This window comes from Cryptomeria japonica, chromosome 11 (assembly GCF_030272615.1).
Source record: "Cryptomeria japonica chromosome 11, Sugi_1.0, whole genome shotgun sequence".
NCBI classification, from domain to species: domain Eukaryota; kingdom Viridiplantae; phylum Streptophyta; class Pinopsida; order Cupressales; family Cupressaceae; genus Cryptomeria; species Cryptomeria japonica.
The window spans coordinates 633734840-633755897 of NC_081415.1; positions in this window are offsets into that span (position 1 = coordinate 633734840).

A 21058-nucleotide genomic window follows, 5' to 3' on the forward strand; every position below is an offset into this window, starting at 1 on the left:
AGTCGGTAAGTATGATGGAAAGTTGCCTTTAAATTGTTTCTCTTGTAATAAGATAGGATATTTTACTTCTAGGTGTCTTGAAAGAATGTCTAGATATGATAAGCATGATAGATATGAGAAGCATGATAAGTATTACACGCCCTATAAACCTAACCAAAAGTACAAATATCAGGAGAGATATTATTATGTTGCTATGAAGGTGTGACAGATGAGGAATCTGAGAATGGGAATTCAGAAGATGAATTTGTACTTATTGTTATCAAAGAAGATCATCTGGTACCAGTGAATTCTACAAGTTGCATCGAGGAGAAAGATTTGGTTTCTAAGATTGAAGATAAAGATGAATGGGTAATTGACATCGGTTGTTCTTATCATATGACAAGTGATAAAAATAAATTTGTGAATATGGAGAGGTATGATGGTGGTATAGTGAGTTTTGGAGATGATAAAGCTTGTGTGATACGTGGTAGAGGTTCTATTTCCTTTGAAGGTAAGAATAATACTGATGATGTCTTATATGTTGAAGGTTTGAAGCATAATATTTTGTGTGTTGGACAGATGGTTGACAAGGAATATGATTTAAAATTCAAGAACGGTAAATGCAAGATTTTGAATACCTCTGGTATAGAGATTGCATCAGGGACTAAGACAAAAGGTAATATCTTTCACTTGAATACCGGGGAGAAAAGCTGTTTGATTTCTCAAGTTGATGAAAGTTAGTTGTGGTATAGAAGGATGTGTCATGTTAATTTTGACTGCATGATAAGGATAAGTTCTACTCAAGCTGTTAGAGATTTTCCTAAGATTGTGAAGCCTTCTAATCCGATATGTAAAGAATTTCAGTTGGAAAGTCAAACAAGAATTTCATTTACGAGTACATTGTATATATTTAATGGATTATTAGATCTTGTGCATACTGACCTGTGTGGTCCTACAAGAGTGAGAAGCTTGTAGGGTGATAGATATTTCATGTTATTGATTGATGACTACTCTAGAATGATGTGGGTTACTTTTCTAAGAGAGAAATCAGAAGAATTGGAGAAATTCAAGATATTCAAAGCTAAGGTGGAGGTTGAGATAGGGTTGAAGTTGAAGTGTCTGAGATCTGACAAAGGAGGAGAGTTCACATCTGATGAGTTTGATTCATTTTGTGAAAGGAATGGAATGAGAAGACAATTATCTGCTCCTAGAACCCCTTAGCAGAATGGAGTTGTTGAAAGAAAGAACATAACCATTTTGGATGCTACTAGGACTATGCTGATTGAAGGAAATGTTGTAGAAAATTTTTGGAGAGAAGTTGTTAGCACTGTGGTTTACACATTCAACTGGGTGCATATAAAAGGTGATTCTGATAAGACTCCTTATGAGTTATGGTTTGGTCATGTTCCTACAGTTAGATATTTCAAAGTTTTTGGAAGAAAATGTTATATCAAAAGAGATGAGGATATAGGAAAGTTTGATGCAAGATGTGATGAAGGAATCTTCTTGGGATATTCTACTAAGAGCAAGGCCTACCGATGTTACAATAAGAGATTGAAGAATATAGTGGAAAGTGAAAATGTGAAGGCTGATGAATGTCATGGAAATCAGATCAAAGCATGTGGATATGAGTTTGATGATCAGAATGTTGTTTCAAAGCCAGTACAAATTGAGATCCAAAAGCAGAATGCTTTGGTAGAGACAGTTAATCCGGATATTGTTGTTGTCAATGAAGAAGTTCAAGAGCTTGAGAATCGAAATAATCATAAGACTCTGAGGTATGTCAAATTGAATCATTCATAAAATCAAATTATTGGTTACAAAAACAAAGGTGTAATGACTAGGAGAAGGATTGTTGCTGAAGAGATATGCCTAATTCCCAAGATTGAACTTAAAAATGTTGTTGAAGCATGTAAAGACGAGAGATGGATAAAATCTATGGAGGAAGAGTTGAATCAAATTGAGAAGAATAACACATGGGAACTTGTTCCGAGACCTAAAGACAAGAATGTGATTGGTACTAAATGGGTGTTATGGAATAAACTTAATGAAGCTAGTCAAGTGGTAAGAAACAAAGCAATATTGGTATGCAAGAGATGCTCTCAAATGGAAGGAATTGATTATGAGGAGAATTTTGTTCTTGTAGCTAGAATTGAAGCCGTTAGATTGTTGCTTGCATATGTTTCTTATAAGAATTTCAAGGTATATTAAATGGATGCCAAGTCAGCCTTTTTGAATGGTGATCTTGAAGAGGAAGTCTACATTGAGCAACCAGATGGTTTTTTATTATTAGATGAAGGAGACATGGTATGCAGATTGAAGAAAGCACTGTATGGACTGAAGCAAGCCCCTAGAGTCTAGTATGATAGATTGGACAAGTATTTGGTGAGGTTGGGATTTTGTAAAGTGGCTGCTAACAGTAATTTATACTTTAAGGTTGATAATGATAATATTTTGATTATTGAAGTGTTTGTTGATGACATTATTTTTGGAGGAGATGATGATTTGAGTATGAAGTTTGTTGATGATATTCAAAAGGAATTTGAGATGTCTATGATAGGTGATATGGAATTCTTCTTAGGATTGTTGATTACATAGACTATTAAAGGTATTTTCATTTCTTAATCTAAGTATGTGAAGGAACTATTGAAGAAGTTTGGGTTAGATGATTCCAAACCATTTGGAACTCCTATGGTGACTAGATGCAAGTTGTCTAAGCAAGATGAATCTCCAAAAGTTAATTAGACCTTGTATAGGTCTATGGTTGGTGGAGTGTTGTACCTGACTCAGGCTAGACCAGATATCATGCATGTTGTTTGTCTTTGTGCCAGTTTTCAAGTCGATCCTAAAGAGAGTCATGTTACTACTGTGAAGAGGATATTCAGATACTTGAAGGCGACTGTTGATTATGGGTTGTGGTATTCGAAGAAATATGATTTCATGTTATGTGCTTATACTTATGCTAATTGGGTAGGTGATGTAGATGACTTGAAGAGAAATACCAGTGGAGCTTTCTTTTTGGGAAAGAAGTTGGTTTCATGGGCGAGCAAGAAAAAATATGCTATATCTCTATCTACTGTTGAAGCTCAATCCATTGTTGCTGCTAGCAACTGTAATCAAGTAGTTTGGATGAAGAAGATTTGGAAGGACATTAGAGTTATATATGATGAGCCTACTGTTAAATATTGTGACAATTCAAGTGCTATTAATATTTCAAAGAATCTGGTACTGTATTCTAAAACAAATCATATATCAAATAAGTATCATTTCTTGAGGGAGAAGGTCAATGATGAAGAAGTCAAATTGGAGTATGTTTCCACAAAGGAGCAGATTGCAAATATTTTTAATAAGCCTTTTCCTGTAGATACATTTGTCTATTTGAGAGACAAGTTAGGGGTCTCTTCCCCTCCTCATGAGAACTAGATGCATGGAGATGCATCAATCTGGTGGACTTCACAGTCTTATCTTCTTATCCGAGTTGATGAGTTGGTGCTACTACTCAGCCAGGGTAGTTAATGTATGGTTCAGTGTGTAAGTTTATCATAAGGGGGAGAGATTTTCCTTTTTAGAGGGAGAGATTGATTTGCTTATGCCTTTGGCATTGTTTTCAAAAGGGGAGAGAAGCATGTGAAAAAATGCCTTATCTTGGAAGCTTTGTGTGCATGATCTTAGGTGGAGATTACATTGTGTTGATCTATTCCTTTGCATTGATTATTTTTCACATTTATATGTTGCCATCAATGCCAAAGGGGGATATTGTTGGATATTGTTGCTGCTAGGATATGTTGTTGTCATTGATGTCAATATATTCCTATATTTTGATGTTACAAAGAATTGTTTTGGTGATTTGGTGTTTGCAGTGAGTTGATCTGGTTGGCTTATCTGCTAGTATGTGGAATAAACTAGAGATACTTTATTCTTTATTGATTTCATGGTGCTATGTAGTGCTTTGATCGAGTTATGAATTCTAGTATGGAGATTGGTTTTTTTAGTATTCAGTGTTTTAGTGTTCTGGTATTTGATTCATTGTGCTCTGGTATGATCATATCTTTGGTTATGGATTTGGGAGAGTATTCGCGATGTTCATTTGTATCTTCAATTCAGATGGTTCATGATTTGGTGCTCCACAAGTTATCTTTCTTGTCCAAATTGTTGTTGTTAAGTGTTCTTGAGTGTTTGCATGTTGAACGATGAAGATTTGATTAAGTGGTGTTGGTGCAGCTATTACAGATGGTTTGAACGTGCTTGTTGGTGTTTCCTAGTCATGTCCTATTTGTTTTGGTGGTCTACATGATCATTGTGCATGTTGTTGAAGATCTTATGGGCTCGGTGATATTTTTTGTGTTATGTGGTATTTTCAGTGGGGTAACATGTTGCAGTTGATCTTGGCGAGATTCCTAATGGTGTTGCACATTCAAGGAATTGATTTGGGTCCATGTTGTGTTGTCATGACATTGTATTGGTCTGGTGATTGAATTATGTATCATGTGATGTAATTTTGTAATTAGGTGTTGAGGGTTTGGCCGACCTTGTAGTCAAGGTTGACGATTTGTATAAATAGGTGTTATATTCATGTAATTTGTGAATCAGTGTTGAGTCTGCATTATCAGAGAGTGGTGTATGTGTGAACAAGAAAAATTATCCTTTGGTGTGGTCTATTGAGCAAAGCGTATTGCAGGGCAGACAAATGTGCTTAACCAAAACTGCCATCAAGCATTAGCAGATGTTATTCTTTCAGTTCATATTAATTGGATTATAGTTCGACTATTATTGTAAGGTAGTGAACCTTCCTTGAGTGTTGTATCCTTCTGGGTCATTGTATTTTAAGAAGTGAGTTGTAGGCAGTGTGCCCGATTGCATGTGCATTCCCCATTGTAATATTTACACATACTACTGCAGAGTATCATCTTATTGTGGGTAGGTTCCCACCATGGTTTTTCCCTTGATTGGGTTTTCCACGTCAAAAATCTTAGTGTTATGTGTTATGTGTGTTTTTTTTTTTGTGTTTATCCTTATTCTTGCTACAGTTGATCAAATCTGAGATTGCGCTTAAATTTTTTAATATGGTGAAAACCGATTCACCCCCTCCCCTCTCAGTTTTCCTTCATTGTTTTTTCCAACACAAATATGATGAAAAGGGCTAAAAGATAGTAATATTTAAGGATGAACAATACAAAAGTGCTGAATGAAAAAAATAGTCATAATGAGACCACATTAGGGTAAAATGAAGGTTTGTGAAGCCTGTTGATGGTAAAGGAAGAGAAGTGACACCCATCAATGCAAAGTTAATGAGCAAGAAAGAGAATGTTCATAAGGTATGAAAGAAAGTTGATAGTATTACCAAAATAAACTAGCGACAATCCTTTCAAATTTGTACTGTGAAAGGTATTAAAGTATGAGAGAGTCTCCTTGAAGAAGGATTCTATCTCAAAGGACACAGTCATAAAAGGGACTGCTAGCATTGGATAATCTTGTAGCACTAGTATTGTGATCAAGTTTACCTCGAGTAAAGAAACCTTTGATGTTAGTATATTGTGTTAGAAATGATTCTTTACAATGTAAGGTACAATCAAGGGAATGTCAAAAAGTGTAGGGACAATAACATTTCATGATGAAGCTAAAGGAAGAATGACAATCAAGGTGCAAGTGAGAGTCTTCAACATAAACATTGAGATCTTAGGAAAGCCATTAGTAAAATAATAACAAGACAATAGCATTTGTGTATAGTTGAAGACATGTGATAGTAATTAATGTCAAAAGGAGATGAGAACAAAATTTTATGCAAAATTTGGTAAGGATTTGTTAAGAAAAAAAGTCTATTCACTACAAGTGAGAGCACATATTTGAACTTTAGCCAAAGTTACAACTTTGTGAATATTATGGAATTGGCAAAGTGAAACTAGAAGTAATTGGTGTCTAAGACTCTATTGAGGTATATTGAGGACAACAATATCACAATCAAATAACAAGTATGACATAGAAACTAAAGAGCACAGTTCAAACAAAGTGACAATCATGAGTACCTTGATCTCAGTGATGGAAAGATTTTCAAAGACTTAACAATATGATAGATATAAAGCATAAAGTATAGTAGAAGGATAGTTTTGGGACTCATATGTGTCATTTTGACACGTTCAAAGTGTCCTCAGAGTTAATTAATGTATTGGAGAGTAGTTTGAAGCTATTATGACACCTTTCAAAGTAGTCCAAGAGGTCTTAAATGACCTATTTCAGTTCCATATGACCCCAAGGCTTTCTAAACTTCAAAAGCAAGGAAAAAGAACATGTCTCATAACTTTGGGTAGTCAATTTGTCAATTGTGAAGATTGAGCAACAATGTAGGAACCAAGTGAGTAGATATAGAGGTGGGTTGGTGACTTTTGATCAAGTTTGAAGTTTGTCCAAGGATTTAGGAGGTGGTTATAGCATACTCCAAGCATCTAGCAATCAAAGTGTCAACTCATCAAGTGGAAAAATTCTAACAAAGACAAGGCATTAAAGACAAATAAATAAGCACTCCTCCTAGGCACCCAAGTAGGTGGACCTAGTCATTTGGATTTTATTTTATTTCATAGATGTTGTCCTATACTCTCTCAGATGTAAAATAGAGATATAAGGAAGTTTAGATTCAAGTTTAGAATTATTTCTTACGAGTTTTGCTAAGTATTGTATCTCCAAAAAAGATCTTTCAACAAAGGGATAGTTTGTAACTTAAAAATAGTCATTCCTATGACTAAATATTAATATAATTTCATCATTTCAAGTTCTTTTTTAAACATTTCCACATCTATACCTACTTCTACAACACCTTTCAATTAATGCAAACAAACATTTTGGGAATTCAAAGTATTTTTGATTGTGCGCAAATCAATGGTTGATCTTTGTTTTTGTGATTTCACTTTATGAATCCTTAGATATATATCCCATGTTTAACACCTTTAAATAGAAACATGCATGTTTAATGTAGTCTATATTTTTTTTATAAATAGTTGTTGGTTGTGAAAATTAATTGTCTTTTCCTTCTAAAAATATCAATGCTAAAACCTTTCTATAGAATAATTATACATATACCTGTAAATTACTAAATTTGTGCCTTTCAAAAGTTGAATCAATGTATTTTTGTGTGAGAAAATAGTTGTACTAATTTTAAATTATCATTTATATATATCACCAACATAGTTATAAATTTATTTTCAAGCATATTTTTACCATTTTCCTCAAGAGGTACCAATTTAAAGAATTTTTACGTGAAGTGGGCATATGAACCATCATTCTTTGGAGGTTGGCCTATATCTTTCAAAGTGCACACTTTACTTTGAGAGGTCCTCCAATGTGTCACAAGGTTGTTGAGCTGATAGCTTACTAAAGGGTGTCAGCTTTTGTGATAATAGTATTTTAGCTTAGCGGTAAGGTTTTTGAGTTGACTCATGAGATTTGTGTTTTTAAAAATTAGTTCTTACAAGTTTTACTAAGTATTATGGCTCCCAAAAAGCTCTTTCAACAAAGGGATAGTTTGTATTAAAAAATCAATCACTCTTATGACTAAATATTACCAATAGCATTTCCACATCTATACCTATTGTTATAACACCTTTCAAACAATGAAAACAAACAATTTTGGCCTTCAAAGTATGTTTAATTGTGTGCAAATCAATGGTTAATCTTTGCTTTTGTTATTTCACGTTATGAATTCTTAAATATATGTCCCATATTCAACACCTGCAAACATAAAAAATGTATGTTTAATGTAGGTTGTAGTGATTTTGTAAAATTTGTGCGTGCACATACACACATGTGAAGTGATCATCGATTGGGGAGTGGCTATTCTTTAGACAAGATGCACTATGTACACCATGCATGCATTCATACTATGTATGGTTGGTAAAAAGAAAATTTTCTTTTGTCTCAAATAAATGTGAACCAAGATATTGAGTAACATCATTGCCCATGCAATGAAGTTTCTCTAGAAATACACTAATAGAATGAAGATCATGGATTTGAAACACAACTTGATTGCTTAACATAATGTATGGGTCAAAATATCATTAATCTCAAATAAATACATGAGCAACTAAATTGAGTAGGATCATTATTTATATAATAAAGATGGATTAACTACACACTAATAAAATGTAGACCACCAATTTGAAATATAAATACATAACATGTTTGTTTCTCAATGTTAGGTCCTGGAGACAAGGGGGGTGAATCAGTTGTCTAATAAATTCAAACCAAAAACAACTTAACCAACCTTAATGCTTAATACCGATAAACTAAACTTTATGCCGGTAGACAGTTTATCAAATAATTGGAGTACTGGTAAAGATTAATGCATAAAACAGAAAGACAATAACATCCACAACACATAACACCAATGTTTGTACGTGGAAACCTTGTAAGGGGAAAAACCACAGTGGGAAACCTTACCCACAATCAAATGATACTACTACAGATAGTATGTGTATACAAATGAGGTATGCACATGCAGAAAGGCCAAGCGCCTAGAGCTCATTGCTCAAACACAAATAGGAGTCGCACTGACTACAAATAAGATCTTACATATATACACTAACCTAAGACCAATTTTAGTAGGTCGACTCTAAAAGATATTACAATAAAACAATTACAAGTAAATCAATAACTGATGCAATATCTAATTCAACATGTCAGCTTAATGCATTTACAATAACAACAAAATCATCTTCAAAGTGTTTCGTGCTGATCTGGAATGGATAAGCCTGTCGATGCTTATTCTGGACCTATTTGCCGGTAACAACAAATATGCAAATACGAATAATCCAATGAACAAATCTCCAAGACAAAGTGTCTAAACGATGTCTTTGACATAACCAGATGTTTTCCATGTCATTCCAAGTGACGGTGAACAACATATCCTGCCGGTGAACCAGATACCAGTGACTGTGCATAAAGTCACTTGCTTGCCGATGAACATTGCCAATTCTCCAAAGTGCCAGAGTTGATAAGTGTTAATAGGTTTTGACATCAATGATAAAACCATATAACCAAAATACCAACAATCTCCCCCTTTGGAATTGATGGCAACACAAGATGGAAAAACCATCAAAGTGCCAAAACATAAATGCCAAATACCAAAAACCAACAATCTCCCAAAAGAGATCATAACCAGAAATCAAAATTCAGATACAAAGAGTAATCAATCCCACCCAAAGTAACAATCTCTCCCCCTGAGAGTAACGTGTGTTTTCCTTGTGTTTTTCCATATCAATTTCTCCCCCTTTGACATCAAATGCCAGAGCCAATACAAAAGTCAAGCTCAAATACAAAATACCAACCAATTCAATATGCCAACTACTCCCCCTGAGAAGTAGCTCTCATCATAAAGGTCGGAGTAAAAGATTTCTCTATTAATTCTATCGGTTGATGACAAACATCAATTGTCTAAGTCTCTACCAGTGGGGGTATGACCCCAAGCTAATCTATGAGATATTCAAAAGTCTCCTTAGGCAAAGGCTTAGTGAAAATATCTACAATCTATTCTTTAGTATTCACATAAACCAGTTTTGCTTCTTTTGCTTCAACATTCTCTTCATAAAATTTAGTTTGATAGAAATATGTTTAGTTTTAGAATGTAGTACCGGATTCTTAGATATATCAATTGCTGCAGTGTTATCACAATAGATAGTTATAGGTTCCTTGCATTTTATCTTTATGTCCTTCAACATTTGCATAAACCATAATACCTGTGTACAGTTAGTTGCTACTGCAACATATTTTGATTCTGCTGTTGATAAAGATGTGCAACTTTGTTTCTTACTCAAGCAAGAAATTAATCTGCTTCCAAGAAAAAATGCTCTGCCGATGGTTCTTTTTCTGTCATCCACATCTCCTGCCCAATTTGCATCTATGTATGCACATAATTCAAAGTTTTCATCTCTAGGATACCATAAACCAAGATTTGTAGTGCCTTGTAAGTACTAGAAAATCCTTTTTACTACTGATTCATGATTTTCTCTAGGATTACTCTGAAATCTTGAAACAATACATACTGCATTCATAATATCAGGTCTTGTTTGTGTCAAATACAGTAGGCCTCCTATCATAGATTTGTACCTAGTCGGATTAATAGGTGTAAATTCATCCCTTAGTGATAATTTGTCATTTGTAGTTATAGATGTACTTACCGGTTTAGAGTTCTCCATTCCAAATTTCTTTAGTAACTCCTTCAAGTACTTGGATTGACTCAAGAATATACCTTTATCAGTCTGTGAAATCTGCAATCCTAAAAAGAATTTTATCTATCCAATCATAGATTTTCAAATTCTTGCTGCATTTCAATAGAAAAGTCTTTACATAATCCATCTTCTCCTCCAAAGATTATATCATCAACAAAAACTTCTATAAACAAGATGTCATCATTAGTCACTTTATAGTATAATTTGTTGTCAACATTACCTTTAGAAAATCCAATCTTCAAAAGATATTTATCCAATCTATCATACCAAGCTCTTGGAGCTTGCTTCAACCCATACAAAGCTTTCCTTAACCTGCAGACCATATCTTTGTTATCTATCAAAGAAAATCCATCAGGTTGCTTAATGTAAACTTCTTCTTCGAGATCTCCATTCAGAAATGCACATTTAATATCCATTTGATATACTTTGTAGTTCTTGTGTGCTGCAAAAGTCAAGAATAATCTGACTGCCTCAATTCTATCTATCGGTGCAAAGGTTTCATTATAATCAATTCCTTCTTTCTAAGAATATCCCTTACACACTAGTCTTTCTTTATTTCTGATTACCTTACCATCTTCATTAAGTTTGTTTCTGAATACCCATTTTGTTCCAATCATATTTTTGTCTTTAGGTCAGGGAACTAATGTCCATGTGTTATTCTTCTCAATTTGTTCTAGTTCCTCTTCCATAGCTTTAATCCATTTCTTATCTTCACATGCCTCATTAATTGATGATGGTTCAATTTGAGAAATAAGACATACCTCTTCATTTTCCAGTCTTCCTCTTGTCATAACTCCTTGACAATTGTTCCCAATTATCTGATTTTCTAAGTGATTCAGTCTTACATACCGGGGTGTCTTCGTTTGTTGCTGTTCCTCAGTTATAGTGGAATTTTCAGATGATACTGGTGTAACTGGATCTTCATTCTGTATCGGTGGGTTCAATGTAGGTTTATTTGTCAGTATTTCTGTTGCCGGTTCAGAGTCTATATACCTTGAAGTTCCTCTAAATTGTTCATCAATCTTCACATTTGTACTCTCAACAATTTTCTACAATCTTTTGTTAAAACATTTATATGCCTTTCTCTTAGATGAATAACCAAGAAATATTCCTTCATCACTTCTAGGATCAAATTTGCCAATATACTCATCTCTTCTAATATAGCATTTACTTCCAAATATTTTGAAATATTTAAGAGTAGGAGTAATACCAAACCATACTTCATGAGGTGTCTTACCGGTTTCACCTTTGATGTGAACTTTGTTGAATGTATAGACCACTGTGCTTATTGCCTCTCTCCAATATACATGTGGTAAATTTGCTTCTGATAACATACTTCTAGCTACATCCAAGATAGTTCTATTTTTCCTTTTTACAACTCCATTCTGCTGTGGTGTCCGAGGTGCTGATAATTGTCTTCTGATTCCATTTACTTCACAGAATGCATTAAATTCCTTAGATGTGAATTCACCTCCTTGATCTGATCTCAGACATTTGATTTTCTTACTGGTTTCATTTTCTACCATTTCCTTGAATAGTTTGAACTTCCCAAGTGCTTCTGATTTTTCTCTAAGAAAAGTAACCCAACACATTCTAGAATAGTCGTCAATGATTAGCATGAAATATCTATCACCTTGTAAGCTTTTAGTTCTAGCTGGACCACATAAATCAGTGTGAATTAAGTCAAGAGCATTATTGGATTTTTTTGGAATACTTTTAAAAGATGCTCTAACTTGTTTTCCAAATTGACCTTCCTTACATACCAGATTGTGAGGTTTAACAATCTTAGGTAAATCTCTAACTTCCTTAGTAGTACTAATTTTTACCATGCAATCAAAATTTACATGATAGAGTCTCTTATTCCATTAACCAACTTTCATCAATATGTGCAATCAAGCATGTCTTTTCACTATTATTCAAATGAAAGATATTACCTCTAGTTTGATTACCGGTTGCAATTTCCAAACCAGTTCTGTTCATAATTTTGCATTTCCCATTCTTGAATTGTAACTGAAATCCCTTTTCAACTAATTGACCAACACTCAAAAGATTATGCTTTAAACCTTCTACATAGTAAACATTGTCAGTATTATGCTTACCATCAAGAGATATAATACCTTTTCCTTTGATCAAACAAGCTTTATCATCTCCAAATCTTACCAGACCTCCATTATATTCCTGAAAGTTCAAGAATTTTCTTTTATCACTAGTCCTATGATGTGAACATCCTGAATCAATGATCCATTCATCCTTAACTTCAACTTTAGCTGCCAGGGCTTGCTCTACCAATTGAATAGTAGGTGTCGGTTGATCTTATATTATAGAAACAAAAACCCATTCATTGTCTGTCGAATCCTCATCAGAATCATCAATGACTCCTTCATCAGCAAGATAACAAGATTTATCTTTATTCTTCTTAAATCTGTATCTCTGATATTCAGGGTTAAGCTTGTATATTCTTCTATCTTCTTCTCTTGGTCTTGCATGTCTATCAGGGCATCTTGAAGCCATATGACCAATCTTATTACAGTTAAAACATTTAAAAGGTGCTTTACCTTCATACTTACTTCCAACTGGACCTTTAGGCATTTTCCTTGCAAATAGTGCTTCAAGTTCTTCATTTTCTCTCCCGCTTTCCTCAAGTTCTCTTGCATAAAAGCCTTTCCAATTAGATTTGTCAAATGATGGTGCAGATGATGTTGATGCCTTAAAAGATAAATTTTTCTTTATAGTAGCAACATGACCAAATTCCTCAATTTCAAAAGCTGAAAGTTTTCCAATGAATGTGTCCCTAGTTACTGATGTATTAGGCATTGTTCTCAACTCATTTATAGCAGTAACTTTCATTTTATATGCCGGTGGAAATCCTCTTAAAACTTTTGAAACAATTTCATCTTCACTTAAGGTTCCTCCATAACATTTAATACCCAAAACAATTTTATTTACTCTTTCCATAAAAGTAGAAATCCTTTCATCTTCTTCCATTTTCAGATTTTCATACCAGACCCGGAAGCTTTCAAGTTTTGCAATTTTTACTATGGAATCTCCTTCATTCAATGTTTCCAAATGATCCCAAATAGCTTTAGCAGTAGACCTATCTGATAATCCCATGATTTGCTGATCTGATAATGCGCTTAAAAGTGCTTCCCTTGCTTTGGAATCATTTTCTTCATCTTTTCTTAAGGTAGGTGGATTAGGCTGGCCGAGAGTAGAAGCAGTATAGCCATTCTTTGTAACATCCCAGATGTCCTTTACAATGCAATTCAAATGTGTCTCCATTCTGATCTTCCATATGCCATAGTTGGTTCCATCAAGTTTAGGATTGTCCTTCCTAAAATAGTTAGTAGACATTGGATCTCCTCAAGCTGTTAAACTTCTGCAAAAAGAGGACTAAGCTTTGATACCAATTGTTAGGTCCTGGAGACAACTGAGAGGTGGGGGGGGGGGGTGGTGAATCAGTCGTCTAATAAATTCAAACCAAAAACAACTTAACCAACCTTAATGCTTAATATCGGTAAACCAAACTTTATGCCGGTAGACAGTTTATTAGTTAATTGCAGTATCGGTAAAAATTAATGCATAAAACAGAAAGACAATAACATCCACAACACATAATACCAATGTTTGTATGTGGAAACCTTGTAAGGGGAAAAACCATGGTGGGAAACCTTACCCACAATCAGATGATACTACTACAGATAGTATATGTGTACAAATGGGGTCTGCACATGTAGAAAGGCCAAGTGCCTAGAGATCACTTCTCAAACACAAATAGGAGTCACACTGACTACAATTGGATGGTTAAATCTAATAAAGATGTACTGCTCAAAATAGCATCTTCCTATGCTGGATTTAGTACCGGTGTAGTTCTGATTGCCTTCACAAAAACCTTGCTTCACCTTCAAATGACGTCTGCGTGTATAGCTCTGCTTAATCTCGCATATACCTTCTTACAATTCCTTTTCCCAATCGCATGTCGATCTTACAAATAAGATCTTACATATATACCATAACCTAAGACCAATTTTAGTAGGTCAGCTCTAAAAGATATTACAATAAAACAATTACAAGTAAATCAATAACTGATGCAATATCCAATTCAACATGTCAGCTTAATGTATTTACAATAACAACAAAAATCATCTTCAAAGTGTGTTGTGCTGATCTAGAATGGATATTTTTGCCAATGTTTATTCTGGACCTATTTGTCGGTAACAAAAAATATGCAAATACAAATAATCCAATGAACAAATCTCCAAGACAAAGTGTCCAAATGATGTCTTCGACATAACTAGATGTTTTCCATGTCATTCCAAGTGCCGGTGAACAATATATCCTGCCGGTGAACCAGATACTGGTGACTGTGCATAAAGTCACTTGCTTACCGGTGAACATTGCCAATTCTCCAAAGTGCCAGAGTTGATAAGTGTTAATAGGTGTTGAAATCAATGACAAAACCATATAAGGGTGGCTGCAAGAAGTTGAGTCCCACTTTTGGGCAAAAAGTTGAAGTGTTTTCTCTATTTTTCAAATTTTATGTCGATTGATGTCAAAATTTGATGCACTTAGAGATTGAATCTCAAAAAACTTCAGTAATAGAAAATGTAGTGCTCAGAGTCTACTTTTCAAATATGTAATTTATTTTAATACCCACATGGTAGAAATCCCTTTTTAGTAGGCATGATTAAAAACCATTTTTTCAAAATGCCTGTTTCAGGACCATACCACACGTGTACGACCACCCTTTTTTGATGCAAATAAATGAATTTTTGCAAATCTTTCTGGGAAATGACACCTAAGACACCAAATATTGATGAGAATATTTTTTCTTATTTTTTTATTGATTATATTTTTTTTTATTAATTTTTAACTGACAATAAAGTATATTTTCAAAACATCAGGTGTATGACCATCATAATTTGATGAAAATTTCATATTTTTCAATTTTTTTTTTTTAATATTCAAAAGAATGGTATGTAGATTGATGCCATATAATTTATTTTTCTAAAATCCTAAAAACCAAAAAGTTATTAAAGTTTTAGTGAACCTTGGTATTTTAGGTTTAGGTTCCACTTTTGATTAATAAATAATACAAAAATAGTAAAAGCAATCTTATCACTATAAAATTTACATTTCTGAAATCAGGATGTTGAAAACTCTAATGGGTTTTCGTTTCGTCAAAAAATTCAATTAGAAAGGCCCTAAAAAAATTAGGCCAAGGTAGAAATCTGATGTCGTTTTACCTTAATCTTTTTTTTGGAGGTCCAAGCATAGGCTTGGTGAGACCAAGCCTATCCCGAAGCAAAAAAAAACACTAAGGAATGTTTCCCACCCCTAATTTTAAAAAATGGGCGCCCGTTTCGCTCTGTACCGTTGAAAGTGAAACGGGCGTCCGTTTTTAGAAACGGGCACCTATTTCTGAAAAGATCCATTGGGCCAGACTCTGGCCCACAAGCACAAATCCCAATGATTGAATGATTTTTCAATCATTGGCTGACAGGTATGATCTGCAAAGAGAATGTTTTGATTAATCATTCTCTTTGTTTGTCTTATTGTCGATTTGGTAAGGAGTGATACGAATTCAAATTTTGGTGTAGCCATGGGATCAAATCAACGCAGGAAGAGGCAAAGGAAGGTTCTAACAACTGAGGAGATTATAGCAAATAGGGAGAAGGAGGCAATGCGTCAACGAGAGAGAAGATCAAGAATGAGACAAGGAGCTTCAAGTTCCACAATCGTTTTAGAAGAGGAGAACATCAATGAGACCATAAATGCTGACGAAGGAAACACAATGGAACCATTTAATTCAGGTGCATCTTCTAATCCATTATTGGATACATGTATGTCTTCATAGCCCTATGTTTTTTCTCATGAAGAAATTGGTGATTTAGTAGAAGCGGGTTACTTGTTAAATGAAATTCTAATTGAAAATCAAACCCCAAATGAAATTAGAAGTCAAGTTGAAAGTGAAATTGAAATCCAAATTGAAACCCCAACTGAAACTAGATCTCAACTTGAAACTGAAATTGAAACCAAATTTGAAACTCCAAATGAAATTGAAAATCCACCTGCAACTAAAACCAATAATGTGCATGTAGACATGGAAACACCAATTGAAAATGAAACATGTTTGAATGATAATCAAATGAATGAAAATTTTGAAATTAAAAGTGATGTACTAAACAACCTTCCTGGCTTGGTTTCATGGAGACAGATTAGGACACATGCAAATAGATTGTTTAGACATTTTTTTTATAATAATAAATTTGGGTTTCAATGTCAATTAATGGTACAACTAATTAAAATGACTAAAATGTGAAAAGTGATGAAGAAGTTAGGCTTTTATGTCAAACCCAAGAAGGAGGAGTCTTTAAAACAAGTTGTATCGACTGTTGCTAGCGCCTTTGATACAATTGGAAAGAAAAGTCGTTCTAAAGATAAAAATGCAGCACGATGGGCAATAACAACAACTTTAGTAAGCCAAACAACTTCTAATAAAATAATGACGAGTAACATAAGTGGATATCTTAATATTCATCGCAAAACTTTGTCAAGAGCTGTAAAAAGAAGAGTTAATTTTGAAAGTGATCTGGCAAACAAATTGTGGACTTTTAGTGGTAGACTACCAAGGTCTGATATGAAACTTACTGGTGAAGTAAAAAATTTGATCAAAAAATTCTGGCATGATAATACTAGAGTATCACCTAATGTTAGAGATGTTCTTAAATTAAGAGTTGGGTCAAAAATTTGTGATCCACATCCAAGACACCTATTGGACATGACTCAAACTGAATTGTATAAATTTTTTTTGGATGATAAGGTGTTGACTATTAGCATTTGTCAAAGGTTTTTTGAAAAGTGTAAACCTTGGTATGTTCGAATTAACAAGGAAAGAGTCACATGTTGTTGCAAAACTCATGTTCAATTTCGCTACCATTATGATGTATTTCGATATATACGTGTTACCATGCATAGTAATGGAATGTTCCAAGAATGTGGTATAAATATACCACCTGAAACTATAAAGGAGTTTATTTCAAGTTTGTTTTGCAACCCACTAAATGAACAAAATTTCCTTTTCAATGCATGTGTTTCTAGTGTATGTTATATATGTGGCAATCTTGCATTATTGGATGAATGTTTGCATGAAAATCTTTCAAATGATTTTGGACAACAATTAATTGATATTAAAAGATTTAAAACTATTGAGTATCCATTGAAGGATGGAAAGGTTGGAAAATGATGCGATCTAATCACTGAAAAAGTTAGTGTTCATGCATTTATGAATGAATTCAAGAGTAACATCATACCTAAATATGTTAAACACACTCAAAATGCTAGATGTCTTGATGGTCAGTTTCAAATATGTAAGGATACATTTCCTGTTGGTAGTATACTTTCGGTTGTTGACTTTGCAGAGAACTACACGCTTGCACCACAATATGAGGTACAATCACAATACTACAATTCAGTGCAGGTATCAATTTTTGTCCATATTGTCTATAGGCATGCACCAGATAGTACACAAGAGGATCACAAAATTTTGAGAGAGTACCATTTCTATATGAGTGATAGTAAATTACACTCATCTGAGTTTGTCTAGTTTTGCTTCAAGACCTTTTTTCAGAATTTGAGGGAGAGAGAAATTTAGATGACACAACATCTAATATGGTCTGATAATTGCATAGGGCAATTCAAGAATGCTAGAATGTTTTATTGGTTGAGTAGGATTCATAAGAAAACTAATATCAAATACATTTGGAGTTTTTTTGAGGCTGGACACGGGAAAGGAGAACATGACGATGTCAGTGCATGTGTTAAGAGAGCCCTTTGCAGAGAGCAACTCAAATTTGAGGAAAAGGCTAAATTTAAAAATGCAAGTGCAATGGTGGATTGGTGTAGTGCAAATTTATCCACAGGACCAAGTCAGAGCTCTACAATTAGACGTTTCTTCTGGCTAGTTAAAGAGGAGAATATCCTTCCAAGATATGATTGTGATACAATGAATGGGTCAGCTAGATGGCATTCATTTAAGAGTTCTAATTCTAACACTTGGACTATATGGACTAGAGAGCTTGCATGTTTTTGTCAATTTTGTGTTGCAGGTGAATGGGAAGAATGCGAGAATATGGAATGGGTAGAAGAATGGCAACACAAATCCTTAACACCTACTAAGACACAATATGAAGATGTTAGAAGAAATGAAGACCCCGATCATGCATTTGCATCAGAAGATTATGATCGTGTTTCAAACCTCATACAACCTGGTAATTTAATTCAATTTATTGTTTATAACTTTAAATTATATATTTTTGTGTATTGTCATATAATTTATGATTACATATTTGAATTATAAATTCTAACAAGTTTTATTGCTACACATTGTACTTAAATTTGTTTTATAGGACATGTGTATGTTGTTGTTGCACCTGAGGATAATGATGAGTAGTTTGAGTATTGGCTAGCTAGATGTGTAGAACCTAAGAAAAATTTGATATGTGATCAAGTAGATGATGATGGTTTTCAGTATCCAGTTGGATCTGTTGTGGTGGTTGGTACATGGCTACGCAAATACTTAACAAGAAGGAATGGCTTACCAGCTTATGAAGACTACCAATCAGAAAAGAAGATTATACACTATTCTCATTTGGTGTTGCAACAAACATCAAATTAGAAAGATACAAAGGTAGACCTGCTAATAAGGTATTGTGGACACTTTCAGTAGAAGAGCATGAGGCAATCATAGACGCATTGCAGAAGAGAGAGGATGCAGATGGTACATTAGGTTGAATCAAATTTATATGCATGTAAGTTTGTGTTACTTGTGTGAACTCTTTTATATTTAATCATGATAATTATTTTTCTTTGTCCCTTTAACATTGTATTTGTCTACATTTGATACAATTTTGGTTTCATAAACAACATTGTATTAGTTATCTTCTTCTTAATGTTATTTTGTGCACATTGTAATTGTGTTACAATTGAATTCTAATTTTTTATGATATATTTATTTTATTGTAATCTCTTCATAGATTAATTGTAAGTTCAAAGATAGAATTATGTCTTAAATATGACCCGACTCTATATTAATCATTGTATGACAAATTTATATTTATAGTGTACTTTTTTATTTTAGTACCATGAAGTCCATGCTTTTCATACCACTACTATCTGCACTAATAAACCATCAATACACTAGTAAAGTAGTGTGGTCAACTTAAGAGGAAAGTCGATACTATGTTTGTAGCTTCCTAATAATTTGGTTAGCCTTAGTTCCATCAATCTATTGGATTCCTCTATGAGATTCATTTATAATTAATAAGTCGATACTTGTGTGAACTCTTTTAAATATTTAATCATGATAATTGTTTTTCTTTGTCCCTTTAACATTGTATTTGTCTACATTTGATACAATTTTGGTTTCATAAACAATATTGTATTACTTATATTATTCTTAATGTTATTTTGTGCACATTGAATTATAAACTGTTGCACTGTAAGATGATCAATCACAATGTTAATATATAAAGTCATAAATAGATCACATAACAAGTCATAAATAAAAAGTCCTATATACAATCACATAACAATTCCTGATGACATAATAACAAGTCTTGAAATAATAATTTAATAAGGAAATGACATTAAAACAAATCCAAATAACATAATAACAAAACAATGTATCACATATATAATCACTAGAGTGCGCCAAATCACATAACACGACCTGATATTATAATAGCAAGGAAATGACATAATAAAAAGTCCTATATATAATCACATGATAACAAGTCCCAGGATAACATAACAAGTGTCATCATAAAAAGTCCACAATACAATAACATGACATGATCTAAAATATACAATCTAAGAACTCACGTGCATCTCATCTGCAATCCTCTTCACTCCATCTGAAGGTGGCTGAGATGAATCATCCTGCTGCACGTGGCCCTGAGATGCACCATCCTATATCTGTGCAATATCAGTGTCTCCACCCTCCTGTGCAGTATCAGTGACTCCACCCTCCTGTGCAGTATCAGTGTCTGCACACTCCTATACATTATTAAAAGATTTTACATGAGAAGAAGTTACTTGCATAATTCACTTATAAAGTAATTAAATACTAAAAAATTTAAAATAAATTACCATACGACCATGCTCTACAATGCCTTCACTGGTATGTGGAGGTCCACTATCATGAACAAGAAAAGTGGTCGTAGCCAAGTCCTGCAAAAAAAACATTGTACATCAATTTTGATAATCCCTATAAAAGCTAGGTACACAGTATAAACAAATTGGAAATTATTTTTGTAATCATCGTGCCTCAAATGATAATGTCGATGGTTGCATCTGGCTCAACCCCATAGCCGTACCAATATTGGTAGTGGTGTGGACCTGAACAACATATATAAAGCATGAATCAAACTTGTATATATACATAAATTATAAAGTATATATATATATATATATATATGTATATATATATATATATATGTATATGTATATGTATATGTACACATACACATACACATACACATACACATACACATACACATACACATATACATACATACATACATACATACATATATATATATATATATATATATATAGACTACAAGATTATCACAGAAAAACATACATGTGATGCTGGCAAAGTAACTGATGGTTGAAGGCGTACATGTGATGCGCCATCAAACAATCCAAAAGCCTACAATTGCAAAAAATAATGAACATGAATCAAAGTTGTACTTAAATTAGTAAGCATGTAAACACTTCAAATTAATGGATGAAAAACATACTAGTGGTATATGAGGCTGAGCCTCAATGGTCCATGGGTCATGTGAAGAACTACCCACCTCAGT